Below are 15,422 nucleotides of genomic sequence, written 5' to 3' on the forward strand. Positions count from 1 at the left end.
CACAGCTTCTCTATTTAGACTATTCCAGTCACATACACTCTCAAAAACAGCTTTGGCTTTTACAAAAGCAATCCAACAGATGAATAAATAACAATAATCTCCAGCTGAATGCATCCAGGAAACTTTTGATAGGAACTAATTTATTTTACTTTATTATTTAGCAAGCCAATATATAAAATTACCTGTCACAACAGCAGTTGAGCTGATGCACTCACTTCCTTTTAGCTTTTGGTTGCTCCTATTGAAAGGTTCAAGTATATTTTTTGCAAGGCAGTTATGTAAGAAAAAGGTTTTTTAAAAAGCTGAGGTATTTTCAGGGTTTCCTGACTACTGAAATAGCCCTGCATCATCAAGCCTTTGAAGTATCTAAGCTTCATCTTGAAAAGCTTACACCATCGACTGGTTTTAAGGAAGACATCACTGAAAACCTTTCCATAAAGATTACAGCTGACAGCACCTGTCCTCAGGCAGAGTCAAACATTCCACCACATGGGTGAAGTGTTCCCAGGGAATGGCTGTGCCCCCCAGGAATGGAGCACCAGCTTAGATCTCCCTGCCCCAGCTCTGGAAGCAGAGCCCATTGTACTGACTTGTCTCGTCTAACATGAAAAGGGAGCAGCACACACAGCAAGAGTGAAACCCCAAATTAAATACTACAAAAGCAAAATATTCCTTGCACATACAGTCCTTCACTTGGGAAGATAATGGAGTGTGCATTATCTCTGCTAGCTGTGCATCCTTGAAGGGCACTGGTGTTCCAGGCAGTTTCTGGGCTTCTCCCTCCTGCCAGAGGCTGCAGCATCGTGTTCAGGTTTGTGTGACAGAAAAGCTCATCACAGCACGTGGGTAATCCTGGGGAGCAGGGGGACTAAAATGAATCTCCAGTAGCTTGGCTGTCCATGCACCACACTGACCCTGCTCTGACAACACAGTGTGGACAGACTCCCCGGAGTCAGAGGAAACCAGACAGGGCAGCAGAAAGAGCAGCCAAATTTATTCCCCTGGCTCTAAATAGCTGCTACTAAAGAAAACATTTTGGTGGATACAGTGAGTTTGTATTCCTGGGAAGTACAGTTGTAATGGTAAGGGTGAAAACTGGAAGAACAGGGAACTCACTGGTTTTGGATCCCCAAGATGTCCAGTGAAGGAATGCAAACCTTCAGTAATTCCAAATGTGGTGGAGTTGGGTTTTTTTCATCTTTAGACTTTTTTATTGTATTCTGAGCTCTCTGCTAGACAAAAGAAACAGCTTGAAATACTTAGGACCCATTCCTGAAAATCTGAATCAGTTAAAGGCCTCAGTACCTGAAAAAATGTATGACTCTTTGCAAAAGGCATAACTATATTTCTATACAGTCATATTCTCTGAAAATCTTGTTTTGTAGAAACAAAAATCCTGAGCATGGGTAACTGAAAATTTTATGGTGGGTCCAGACAGTAAAGAATTATTAATGGAAATCTGTCTATGGCATACCAGGAGATACTGAAAGTTGAGTGTGTCACACGCTTGAGCTGCTTTATTTGTACAGTCATTTATTCAGCAGTCACCCTGGTAGTTTTTCTACCCCTTCAACTTTGTGAAAATGTAGAACATGACACAGTTTCTTTATAAAGCTTTGTGTGGTTATATAGAAATTAAACTCATCATTATTTTAAAAGGCCACAATATGCAAGGAAATTATTGGTATATTTAAAAATTGGAATGACATTCTGTTCAGTTTTAGAACATTTAGCAATTAGCTCATCAAGAGATGTGTCTAAAAAGTTAGTAACCAGAAGTTGATGGTTTGTTAAGCAAAGGCAAATATATAATTCTTGGAAAGAAAATAAATTGAGAAGAAATCAAGAGCTTAGTAAAAGAAATCCATAATGGTGTATATTCTTCTAATGTGTTTAAGAAGGTGCTTAAATGGCCAAGACTTGCCAATGTGTAAAAAGGAAAGTACTCAGATATAGACAAGTCAATTTTAAGACAGGATAGGTTAAGTGACTTTGAGTACTAACAATGTCCCCAGGGTTCAAGGGGATAAAAAGAAGAGAGAAGCATATTCAAAGTAAATAGAATATTGAGTGTACTAGAAAGAGCTACCACCAATTAATTTCTGGGGTTAATGGTAATGCAGAGCAATGTGACACGTGTCTGGGAGCACCTGTGGAAGAGAGGAATGCCTGGCAGGGAAGGGTAGTGAGGAAAAAATTCTCCTCCTCTGTTGCCATCAAATGCTTGTCCATCTCTCCACATGCTTTCTAGCTCCCAAAGGCACAAATGCCAAGCTGTGCCTGGCTGTCAAACTGCCTGAGTAACCAAGCAACTCCATATATATACATATATATATATATATATATACATATATATATATATATATATACACACACACTTATATATTAAATGTCTTCCTTTCCCTCCCATATATAAATATAGGTAACAGTACCCTGGCTCAAATTCTTAAACTGGTTTCCCATTTCTATGATTCCCTCCCTGAATACAAGCTGGATTTTTTCTTTTCTTTTTTTTTTTATCAGTGACCATAATATATTTTAGTTCTGGCCCATAACACCCTGAGCACCCCACAAGCCCTTCTTGCCACCCCAGCAAAGCCAGGCTGTAACTGAGGTGTGTCTCCTGCTCTGCAGCACGGTGTATTTACTTGCAGTGATAATTCCCAAGACAATTTAGCTGTGCTTTGAGGAATTAGTCAAACCTCCAGCTCTACCTAGAGCTGAGGAGTTCGTGGGGGTGGGGATGCTGCATGAAAAGTAGGCAGCGTGAGACAAATATAGAAGCTGTCAAGGGAAGCTTATTTCAAGCCTGTCCCCCCAAACCCACCAGTCTATTATTCCAACCATAAATTTGTCCTTCGGTGTTTGTTTTTCTTGTCTTAAAGTCTGAAAGGCCTATTTCTAACATTGTGAAGCCTCAGCTGTCATATCTGCTTTCCTCTTATTGCAAGCTATGCACTGAAGCACCGTGCCCTTTCATATCAAATACATCATTAAAATGGAGCCTTTTCCCATCAGAAGGAAGCTCTGGGTACAGCTATTCAGGCATTTTCTCTTGCAGCCGAGCCAATCTAAGACATTCCCACCTTCCTGACCTGTTTCTGCCCACATGTACAGTTTCCATCCCCTCACGTGTACCTCACGTGAAGGGGGGTCCCCATGAATATGATCCTTGTGGATTAAACCCAGTGCTCTGAAAGCACATGTCTCAGCACATCAGAGGGGGCACTGACCCCTGCCATGGAGACGGGGAGTGTGTCCTTGGAACCACATCTTCAGACACAGCTAAAGGCTGTTTCTGCTGCTTGCAGGCACTTCCCAAAGCAAAGCCTGAAAGCAGTGAAAAACCTGACCTGAAACCTTCATACAATTCTCCAGCAGCCAGCTAGAGACCAGAACCATTTCTTTATCTTTAATGGCACACTCTTTAGGCATTTCCCCAAACAAAATTAACACCCTTAAATCCTCAAATCAATTAATCTTTCACATTTTGCTATGATTAAGCAGCATGCTGTTATTTATTTAATCCTCTTTAGAAACAGTAGAGTTGCTGTGAAAAGAAGAGCCGTATTTATTTTCAGTCATTTAAAATTCATTACAACCCTGTACTTGTAGATACATCTGCAGGTTTATATCTAAACCACAATCTAGGGTGAGTCTCCAAAGCTGCACTGCAGTCTCGTATCTTCCTTGCAAACAAAAACCTCCCAAAAGACTACAGCCCCCAGCATGCACCAAATCCAATGGCATTTCTGGAACCAGGGGGACAGCTTGCATGAAGAAGCAATTAACCTGCTTTGGCAAAACAGGAGGGAGTGGGGAGAATCATGGCCACAGCTGCTCTGTATTCCTGAAAATTCAGTGCAGCTGCCAGCTTGCAAGGCAACCCTGCACTCTCAGCTAGTGAAAATTTGCAAGCTGTTTGATGTGCTGGTTTTCAGGAGGAAAAGGGATGCTAAAAATGACTGGTGAAGGGCTCGGTAAATCTGTGATATCCCAGGAAGGTACTAAAATGCAAAAGAAAACACCTCTGTGAGCAAATGCTAGTGCTTTGGAGAAAATGCTTTAAGTTAAACTTGCAAAGGAGCAGAACAAAAGCTGAACTGTGTCACTATGGGTGTTGGCATCCCGAGCGCACTAATGAGCTGTTCCACCTAATGAATGAACCCGTGTTCCACGTTTTGGGGACAATGCCAACAAGCTGCAGCTCTGTGACACACGTGCTGACCTCCCCAAAGGGGTTTTGTGCTGCTGCCAAGCTCGGGGCCAGTCTTGCCAGCCAGCTGCCACCACAGGGCACAGCGAGTGCCCCAGGAGGGATCAGGCACCTTGCCCATCATTTCCACACTAAAGTGTAGCTGGGTGCTGTCTAAGTGTGTGTGAGAGTTTAGCTTTTTGCAAACCTGAGAGTTTGGGAAGAGAAACAGCCTTGCCAGTGCTCATCTCCTCAGCAGAGGAGAGCTGGGTTAATTAGATTTGCATCACCAGTTGCATCTGCTAAATCAAGTCTCTTTAAGCCATTCCTGTTCTTTTCCCTGGGCTGAAGATGCTGGAAGAGAGGTAACTTAGCTAGGGACAAGAAATCCTCTTTATTTTCACTTTTTTGCAAAATCTTAAAAATAGAAGTACCCATTTGTTTTTCCTCTAGTCCTGTCAGAGTTAAAGACTTGGGTGTGTATTTGTACAAGATATATGTGTACATCTATAAAAAACTTCACCTCCTCTTCTTCTCCCCCACACATACGGACTCACTGCAGGACTTGAAATTCTTCACTTGCTTGCTAGAAAAAATGCTCTGAAGAGTGATCAAAGGTTAATGAAAAGTTCAGCCAAGGAGCAGACCCCAGCAGAGACAGCAGTTCTTTAAAGCTTTCAAACAGCTGACAAGAAACCATCAATAAGTATTTGTGGTCAGGGATAAAGAGAAACATCTTTTTGAACATATCCAAGCATGAAACCTCCATGGTAGTTACCTTATAATATTATCCCTACATGTCAACCATGTCATTTTTATGAAGAAGACTGATTTATATATGACAGCAGCAACTTTTTACAGCCCTCAGGGGCTGTGACTTCAATAGCTAAGATCCAAGTAGTAGCAGAACTGTAGTGTACTACTCCCATACCAAATGGCAGTGGGAGGAACATGATTGTTGTGTTTTCAATCCTGTTACCAGACCTTAAAAATATTGCCTGCAAGTGCAGTCGGTTTGCTTTCAGGGCTCAATGAAAATGGACTTTGTGGAGCAATGGTTTTTTTATTATTATTTTTTTTTACTTTCTTTCCCCCTGTGTTTCTCATGTTTTAAAATAGAACTGTCTTGAAAGTAAGTTTTTCCTTAGATGCCTGGGAAATTTTTAAGGACATTTATTTATGTTTTGCAAATGTTCATGTTATAAGTGAGTGTACTTGTGTTGTTTGTGTTCCTTGAGCACTGGGAGCTACACTCATGTGCACTGGGGTACCTCAGTGCTCCCAACAGCAAGGCACAAGAAAGAATCACCACCTCACAGGGGCTTTGTAGGGTCAGAGCGTGGGGGCTCAGATGGGGGGGGAAGATCTTGGAGAAAGTGTTCTGCAGGAAAAGATTGATTCACATTCTTTGGGGTTAATTACATGGTGGATGCTAATGGACTGGATAGAGACCTTAATATCTGTAAGGTATTTGTAATGGGAGTTTATCATTATCCTATCCTGTTATTGATTGAAATGGTAGTGACAAGACATCTGAATCCTACTGATTAATTTAGATATGCTAATTGAGTGTGTGTTCTAAACAGGGTTTGATGCACTAGTGCACTTTTTCCCTGAGTTTATTTTCCTGTCGCCATGGTGCTGTATATGTAAACACTCCTTCTTTAAAAATATCAAGTATGAAAGCAGATTCAAAGCATTTTAGAACGTAAGTGCTGGGATCAAAAAAACATGTGTGCTGTTTTGACATGAGCTCAAAATATATCCAAAGACTCCTTTCCAGCATGCTGACAAAATATATAAATTAGCCTGGCAAAGGTCTGGCTCCCACCAGAGCTCCCAGCTCCATGCAGAGCCCTGATCCAGCAGAGCAGCCAAAGCCACTGGTACGTGGTGAAAAATCATTTTTCTAGCAAAGATTGTACCTGTGCTTGTCACAGTGAGGACAAGAGGGAAGGCAGCAGCTCACTGCCCCTAAGCTCAGAGATAAATTGGATTGCTCTGTGCCTGGCTGCTACAGGGGTGGCTGAGAAACCCCCGCCGTGGCCTTGGCTGTTCCACCAGTGGGAAGAGAGGGAGCAGAGTCACCCCTCAGAGAGGAGCAGGGAAAGACAGCATGTCCTGAGGAGCTCTGAGCATCACGTCTCATCTCACCAGCACTTAAGGAGCCATTCAGTGCTTCTAATTTTAGGCCCAACTTTACCAGCACTGAGAACCCTGGCCCTGATTACATCAAAGTCACACAAGAAGGAAGTTAACATTAGGAGTGTAATTCCTTTTAGAGCATTACAGATTCTGTAATTTACACTACTAATTCCTACAGATACTCTGGAAAAGGCCACTTAAGAGTGTTTCTCAAGCATGCTAGGACTGCTAGTGGGAAGTTCAAATTAAAAGCATTAATATTATTGCTTAGCTATTGTATCTAAAGTACAAAGGGGTCATGTGGTCTTTAAAAGTAATTTGAAAAAAGAAATCTCCCCCTAGAGATCAGCTTGTTTCTCCCAGGAATTCTCTGCTCCCAGGCAGGTCTGTAGTATTGATGGGACACTCATTCATGTTCACATCTTGTCTGTTCTGATAGAGGCTGAAGGAAAATCTCCCAAGGGAATGTGTGTGGCTGCTCTAGTTCTTGTGTTTCATCACTGCACCTTGTCTGTGCTGTCCTGCAGCCCAGGCTGGTGCACTGCTGGCAATAAAATACCAAAGATCAAGCTGGAAATCAGGTCAGACACCATGTCTGAGTTTCAGCTGCTCTAATTGCTGCATAGGACAGCCAGGCACAGAGAGCGCAGAAGGTTCACCCTGGCAGTGAACCTTCCTCTCCAGGTTGCTGTATCTTAAGAGGGGTTACATTTTGCCTCTGAGAGCTATTAATTGGGTAAATTATTCCAGGTATGAAGAATCCCTCACCTGGGTCACTCCATCTCCCTCCCAGCATCTGGGGGTGCAGGGGGAACATCTTTTAGCCGATGAGGAGCCCTGAATCACTGCCAGATGTGCACTGTCCCCACCTGCCACACACCTGTCCCAGATGCTGTATGGCTTCAGTGGCCTTGCAGTTAAGGGGCTGTAGCTGCCCTAATGTGTGTCTGAGGGGGATTTCTCCCCTCATTTCTGCACTCTGCACTTTCTTAGAGCACGTGAGGCTCTTCAGTCATGGGTAAGCAGCAGTTCTTGGGTCAATTTGGTGCTGAGAGCTTTTACTGAGTGTTTCACTCCTGTGGGTTTTGAAGTGGGTGAAATCAAGTGGGTTGTTATCCCACAGTTTGCTCCTGGGCTCACGTGAGGTCTCTGTGACCATCTGCCAGGGAAGGATGTCTGTGTCCCAGGAAAGGTAAAAGTGGGATGAACTTCTCCTGTTCTACATGGACAGCTAAAAACCATGAGACTTGTGTTTACTTTTTATTATGGTTGCATATTATCTTCTGTAAAGCTAAAAGCAGTTACTGTCTGTGGGTTACTTGGGGCATACAATAAAGCTTAGTGACATATGGTCAAATTAATTAATGTATTACTGGAATTTTCTTTGTCATGCTTCTACTGGCTTCTTGCCCACAATCATTGTGTTTGAACCTTGACACAGTGCCTATAAAATAACGATCACTTGGGAAGTGGGTGAAGTTATGAAAGTACTTAGCAGCTCGTGGGGGGCAGGTACCTGGTTTTCCAGAAGTGCCCAACATCTACTGTGCTGACACCTCTGAAAACACAAAAAGTTGAGTAGATGAAGAAAGATGTTTGATCCTGAGGTAGGGAAGTACTTGACCTTTTGTGTCTGCTGCACCCTCCTGTCACTCTGGGCTGTCTGCTGTTGGATACATGACACATTTATGAAGGACCCGTTCTACACCTGAAACAAGAAGGGTTTTCTACACCTGAAACAAGAAGGGGTTTTTTTTTTTGTTGTTGTTTCTTCCCTAATATTTTGAACTTCTAAGCTATTCAAGTCTTCCTTTTATTTTTAACAGTTTTCTCTTGGTGGAGTTGATAACAGTTTGTGGTGGTTTGTCCTGGTATAGGAGCAGACAACTTATATAGGATCAGGACTTCAGGAAGAAAAAAAATGGAGAAGAAGCAAATCTTCACCTGGTTTGTTGTGACTCTGAGTTTCTTGGGGGGGTCAGGGCGGAGTGTGTGGAATTGGCAGTGAAGTGTTTCTTGGTCTACAACTAGTGACTAAGGGGTGACCTGAATATTTACTGTAACTGTCCTTGCTTTGTTGAGGACCTCTGGCTCACAGCAGAGCTTCTCCAAGCCCAGAGCAAAGGGCTCAGTGTCTCACTGCATAGAAATTACTTTCTTCCCAGTGACTCACCTGCATATTTCAGGTGTGTGGCAGGGACTGCCTGGGCTCTGTGCCCTGTAACCCTGGGATTCTTGCAAAGGTCGGGACTGTCACTTAACTGACTTAAATGAAATTACATCAGAAAGTAAAAATTGAGGCCTTTGCCTAGAACCTCAAAGTTTCTTTTGATGGTAGAAATGAACCTCACATGAGATGTTCAGGCAATTCCTCTACTTAAGACAGCAGAAATCTGTATTTGAACAACAAAGCAATATGTGATAAGCACTGAAATTATAGGCTGGAAAAACACAAGTAATCCATCAGAATCAGGTACTTTGTGAGAATTCTGACCCTCAGTTAGACATGTGCATATCAAAATTCCAGCTGGCTGGCAAGGACTGTGGGAGCATCCAAAAAGTTTATCTCTTGAAACACTTGCTTTGTATCAGCCTAATCTCTCTGGACAGTAAATATCTGGTGTATTCTCTGCTCTCATAATCAGGTTGCTTTACCTTGATGAAATGGAGAAGACAATCCAACCTTTGTTTCTGATGGTTACTTTTCATAAAAGATCCTCTATCATCTATCTCCAGCAAGATCAATTATATTCTTCCATATTACATTTCTAGTAATTTCACAGTTGTCTTTTGTACCGTGTAAATGGAGCAGAAAGCCTGGAGTAAGTGCCAATCCTGGTAAAGTGAGACCTGTTTCAGTATATTTTGGTTGATTTGCAGTGTTTCTTGCTGTTACCATACATTTCTGTCAAGGAGGAGGAGGCAGATGCTGTATTGCCAACTACTGAGCTATTTCACAGCTTTAGCATTATCATTTCCACTGATAGCAAATGTTGTAGTTAGGGATGCAAAATGGCTTCCATCATAAGATTCTGACTCAGTGTTCTCATCTTTCGCCTTTGGATGAAAGTTGTTTCCAAACAGAATTAAAGCAATAAGAAAATAAATTATTTTCCCTATGACAGTCCTTCTATTGCGAAATTTGCTTCCTCTGCCCAGTTATTGAAACCTTGACTTTTCACAAACATGGGGAACTGCAACAAGATACTCTGCAAGCAGCAGAACTAATACAGAACAGCTTCTCACCAGTGGGCAGGAGTCCCTGAGCTGCTCTGAGCCAGGATGGTCCTGTGAAGCCACCAGTGCTGTCATATTCCAGCTATGGTGTACCTCTGCTAATGAGCCCCAGCAGATTCAGGCTGGCTCCACATCTGGGCTGGCTTCACATCTGGCCATGCTTGTCCTGGGGTCCATAAGGCACCCAGGACAGCAGTGTTGAAGCACTGTATGGCAGCTACAGCAGCACATACAGGGTTAGGAACATGCAAGAGGTGTGACTGACTTCTTTCAGTCCTGGGCTTCTTGATAAGATCAGGGTTTACTAGGAATGGAACATTCCCATTCACTGTTCCCTTCATAAAGAAGAAAGGAACCCATTTTGTTGCCCAGGGCTGCTCTGTCCGACTGGAAGGGTTGCCCTGCTGAGCTGGTTGTGGGCAGTGGAAGAAGTGGTTGGATGCCTCCACACTGCTTGGTTGATGTGCCAGTTTTCATTCTATTTCTAGGCCAGCTTCCTTCACATCAGGATCTTGCTTTCACTACAGCAACCCAGAGATCAATGTTGTCTTCCCAAAGTCAAGGGCAGGGCAAAGGTAACTGGAGCAGCACGGTGATAATTCTTAAGCAGGGGTTTGAGGGCAATGAGAGGAGGAGAGTGTGGTCTCCTGCAATAGCAGGGATCTGGGTCTGTTCCTGTCCTCACTGACCTGCTCTGACTTTGGGAAACTCGAGCTGCTTCAGTCCCCATTTGCAGGGAAAGGGAAATATTCCCTCATCTTCACCAGTGTAGCAAATATAATAGCCCTTATCTAAGGGATTTTCTTCAATACCATGATGCTTCTTATCCTCTTTCCTCTCAGCTCTGGCTGCAGAGGCAGGCTTAAAGGAGGGAGGGGATCACCCTTTCTTCCCTCTTAGTGCCCTTACCAAAGAGAGGAGGCACTTTCATGAAGGCAAGGAACTGCTGTACTGCTCTGAACGTGCTTGATCCAGAAGAGGCTTTGTTAGCTGACTCAGCTTCAGCAGCACTGAAATGAAATTAGCAGGTGTTAAGCCTCTTTTGAAATGCTGCATCACTATGACCCAATCAATAACAGCCTAACTCTTTTAAGCTGCCTCTTTGGCCTTCTATGATTAAAATTTTGCCAATACATCATGTTGTTCCCTTGATTTTTCTTATACCAAAATGAAATTCACTTTATTGCATTAGCCTTGGTGGCTGGAGAATGCTTGTTATTGCAGGCAGTCAGAAATCTCTCGTCCTGGTCCTGCAGAGAGCAGTGTGTGCAGTGCCTGGTGGAGCTCTGTGGGTACCAGCCAGGGCTGCCTCTCACCCAGGGATGTGCAGAGCTGTGCCTTCCCCATGGCAGGAACTGACCCCTGCTAGAAACTTATTTTATCCTGATGGTTTTGTTTGAGACTCCAAAGCTTGTAGTATTTTCCTAGCCTGTTAAAATTGCTCCTGTTTGGAAATCAGGTGCTTTGCTTGCCTCTCATGCCTTCTGACTGGCTGAGGAGGTACAGAGACCCACAAGCTCTGCTGATCACTGTTGTGGCAAATGGCAAACAACACTGCATTTTTATTTTGGTTTTAATGCTCAGGGTGCTAACCTCTCATGCATTCCTCATGTAGTCTATGTGATGCAGACTTCTGTCCATTTCTTTGCTGCAGATGCTGTTGGGCAAAGCAGCTTATGAGAAAACTACTGGATGGAATTAATTGGGACACCTATCTCGGAATATGAGAATGGTGTCACTCCTCTTGTAACCTTCACCTTCCTGGGCTCCTATTTTCCTGCCTCGATTTGTTTATTTAGCCTATATGTTTCCAGGGCAGGGCATGGCTTTTTTCTTCCAAGCTGCATTTGGCAGAGCCCTGATCCTCTGATAATGCAGCAATAAATCTCCTAGAGAGTTTCCTGGCTTGACAATTGCACTCTGAGTCCCATCTTCAGACATTCAGGAACCCGAGAGGCTCAGGTATCTTGGCTGCAACCAGCAAGACAAGAATGAAAACCAGGTCAGCTTTTTGGGAACTAGTGGTTTGACACTCTGTCATCCTGCAATTACAGGAAACTAGATAACCAAATTTTCAAAATGTAATATAGTGATACCTGCTGATAATCTGCCTGCTGCTTTTGATGACCAAGTGAGGGCTGACTCTCCTCACACGCTCAAGTTCCTACTTGACTTCTGAGGCTGACTCCAGCATCTGATGTCAACAGAGATGAGATGACATTCATTCCTCTGCAGAAGGCCTGTATGTCACCAAAACTGAGTTTTAATGTGCTGACTGAACTCTATCCTGTTCATTAGTGCCATCTAAGCAAGCTTATCCCTACATGTGTCTGAAAAATGCTATGAATCCCTGGATAGCTGAGTTGTTGAAGGGCCATATCCTTTCTCCTTCCCAACACAGCTGGTCAGTGCAGTGCTCTCACCACGAACATGAGGAAGTCACAGCTCTTAGCTCTGCCATATCCAGTGTGAGGGCATGCTCTGTTAGACTAAAACTGATCTAATCCCATTAAAACCCCCAAGCTGTGCAAGTTCAGACAGCCTAGCTCTTTGCTCTGAGTTCCTCTCTGAACGCAGGAGAAAAAAAGACAGATATTCATTACTGATTTAAAGTACAGACTATGAAAAAACTAAAATTGCACTGCTACTAGAAGTGTTTGTGAACACTTTATTTTTTTTTTTAATAAAGGATTTCTCTGGCTTGCTGTGATTTCCTTAGTTTGTGCTATTTTCATGCAGATACAATGATTTGTTGTATAACCAGTGTTTGCACATGTCCTGTATTTTGATACAAATTGTCTAGCACCAGAGCTATCCTAAATGGTCATCACAGTAAACAAAGGCCAGGCAGTGTGTGTTGGGCGAAAGGAGCAGATTTGCAGTAGAACAGCTGACAGGAGAAGAGACAGTGTGAGACTGCAGCCCTGAATCATGTCACTGACTTCAGGCAATGCAGATCAGCAGGAGACAGGACTGCAGCAGATGGTCTGAGTTTGATTAATCAAATGTCCTGAATTAAAGCCTGATTGTTTTTTCTTTAAAAAAAGTAGGCTGAAAAATAAAAGCAAGCTGGCAATGCAAATGCATGCACTGTCTATTGCTGTTATTAACTTCAAATAACTGAAGGCTGAAGGAATCCTTGTTTTCCTGACAGATCTCAGCACATGGAACGTCAGAGTGTTTAAAGAGATTTAAAACATTGTGGAGCTCAAGGACAAGTACAGCAAATTCTGCATCCTCTGGAAGGGTTGAGTGTGATGGGCTGGGAACCTGGTGAAGGACAGGCAGGACTGTGCTAAAATTCACAGGGCCCCCACCAGTCTTGGGAGCTGCCCTGGGCCACAAAACCCTGTTCAGCCCCAGATATTCACCTCCCTGTGCTTGAATTCAATGTAGTTGAGGGGCTGAGCCTTCCAATGTGACTTCCAGAGAAGGAAACCAGACCTCAGTTCTCCATGGCTGAGATTGCATGTTTATTTCTTGCCTCTAAATAATGCACATTTCATTATAATTAATCATCATAACCAAAAAAGGGCGAGAAATTACAAAAGTGGTGAAAATCATATTCAACTCTGATTTTCTGTCTCTAAAACAGCAAAAGCCACCCAACATTTTAGGAGTGCAGAATTGAATTAAAACTATAGATTGATCATAAGTCCTCTTGGCTCCAAGCCAAGAGTGGAGCTATTAATTTGACGCAAATTAATCTATGCAAATTTGCACACTGATTTAATGAAGAGACAGACATGCAATCATTTCATTACTTCTCAGATTTTCAATTAGATTGAATTCAGTAGCTGGCCACCATCATAGTCGCAGAGTTTTGCTAAAAGGTTATTTGATGAATATTTATGAATTTGTGACTCTGCTACAGCCGGGCTTAATAGCAAGTATCATACTTTCTGAGTACATGCAAACGATTCTTCAAATATCCTAATGCAGTGATTGATTTACCTTTTTTTTGTCTTGACTGCTCTATCTTTAATCCTGGTTATTACTCTGGTGTTCTGCTTGGAGACAAATGACTTGCTTAGGGGTAAGTGACTGTTTTAAATTATTACAAACACTGTCTTGTTTCATGGCCATTTCAGTGTGAGACGTGATGTTCTGAACAGCTGGAAACGTGACAAATCTCACTCAGAGTGCAAACAGATAAAAATTGAGACAACCCATAATACTGCCCTGGGCAAAAAAGGTGTCACTTCTGCAGATGTCTGAGATTAGAGGGATGGATCCCCTTCTCATGGAGTTCCATAATGATATTCAGTTTGCAATCACACCTAAGGATGTGTTCAGCTGGAAGTCTGAGGCTTCCCCACTCCAGTGAAGCCAGTACCTGCTAAAGCATTGTCCCAGTTTGAACTGGTGCTTCTGAACCTTTTCCAGCTTTTGCAGAAATTAAAGGAGCTCGGAAGAAAATCTGTGACTGGGAATAGGAACAAGTCCAACACGTCCTGTTCCTGCTTTTCATTGTTTCAAGTTCTCAGTTGTTGTAAGGATCCAGATTAAAAACTGAATGCACAATGCACTCATGTACTGCAGGACCATTTTTGAGCCAGTGGGTGTTTGGGGAGCAAAGCAGGTGAGGAAGCTAAAGATTTAATGTGCTCATGCATTACTCCCTGAGGAGTTTAGAAATGTTCTTTCTGGACTCATTTAAGGCCACAGATGATCTCTAGCTTTAAATCTGAAGGTTCAGACACTTAGTTCCTCCAGGCAGCTACTTTTATTTTTGATAGGCTTTGAGTTTTTTCCTTTCCATCTTTCAACCTGCTCGTTCACAAGACATTAGCTTGGAGTTGGACCAGATATCTTCTGGAGACAGCCAGAATCAGCAAAACCTATGCAAAATACTTGCTGCCCTAAGGTGGCTTTTACACCCCAAACTATAGACTGAATGTCAGAAACTTAGAGTAGAAAACATTTCATTTAGTGACAAGTTAAACAGGGACATGAGAAAAAAAAAAAAGATCCCATCATTATGGGTACTCTGAATCTCCATTTTTCTATGTTTGTCCATGTAGGCTCTTACAAAACCTCCAAAACCAGTATCAGAGCATCTTCTGTAACCACTGGTGTGCTGTTTGCATGAGGGACTCACTGTGTCTCTCTGCATCTCTTCTCAGCTGTGCTATAAATGGGATTTGCTTCAGCTGTTCCTGAAGTCAGCCTGGAGAACACACAGCTGGTAGTTTGGATAGGAGATGGGAAGGTTGTGATGCTCTTTAGATCCCAAAGAAAACAATTCTGATGTCTGAGGTCAGCATCTTCCTATTTATCACAAACATCAAACTTTGCCTTGGAATTTATCCCTTTACTGGTGCAATGCAAGTGAAAGCACAGGTGAATATGAAAGGAAAATGGCTGTAATTTGTGAGTTTCACAAAATGAGGTCTTGAACTGCACAAGGCAACATGGAAATAAGCCCTATATTTTATCCATTCAGAGCTGGAAAGAGCTGGCTAGCAACAGTGAAAACATAGAGATGCCTTAGTAAACTGTGATGGAGGTGACGATGGTAAGTTCACAACTAAGCCAAAACTGGTGTCACTTGCACCTTCTGCCAGACTCCGTGGTGTGCCAGTTAAACCAGTTCTGTTGCCCTTTGGTTGACACCCACATATATTATAATTACTCCCACATAACTACAGCACTGTGTCATTTTACCTGAACAAGAGGATTTTCTGTGTGAAGAGCCAGAAGAGCAGGATATATCTAGAAAGACAAGAAGTGCTGATAAGGAAGTGTTGACTGAAGGAGGCTGCACCTCCTTTTAGAATTCACTCTCCACTGGAGCCAGGGTGTTAAGTTTATTCTTACTGTTAACATACACCATGTTATATCT

General features: G+C 42.8%; 1 long non-coding RNA gene across 1 annotated transcript; it reads left to right on the forward strand.

Moving 5' to 3' along the window:
• Nucleotides 1-7,285: 7,285 nt before the first annotated feature.
• On the forward strand, nucleotides 7,286-13,925 carry LOC135280138 (uncharacterized). Its single transcript, XR_010347194.1, has 3 exons — nucleotides 7,286-7,358; nucleotides 12,732-12,795; nucleotides 13,669-13,925. It is a non-coding gene; the product is annotated as an uncharacterized LOC135280138 (long non-coding RNA).
• Nucleotides 13,926-15,422: the final 1,497 nt, after the last annotated feature.

This window comes from Passer domesticus, chromosome 13, assembly GCF_036417665.1.
Source record: "Passer domesticus isolate bPasDom1 chromosome 13, bPasDom1.hap1, whole genome shotgun sequence".
Lineage (NCBI taxonomy): Eukaryota > Metazoa > Chordata > Aves > Passeriformes > Passeridae > Passer > Passer domesticus.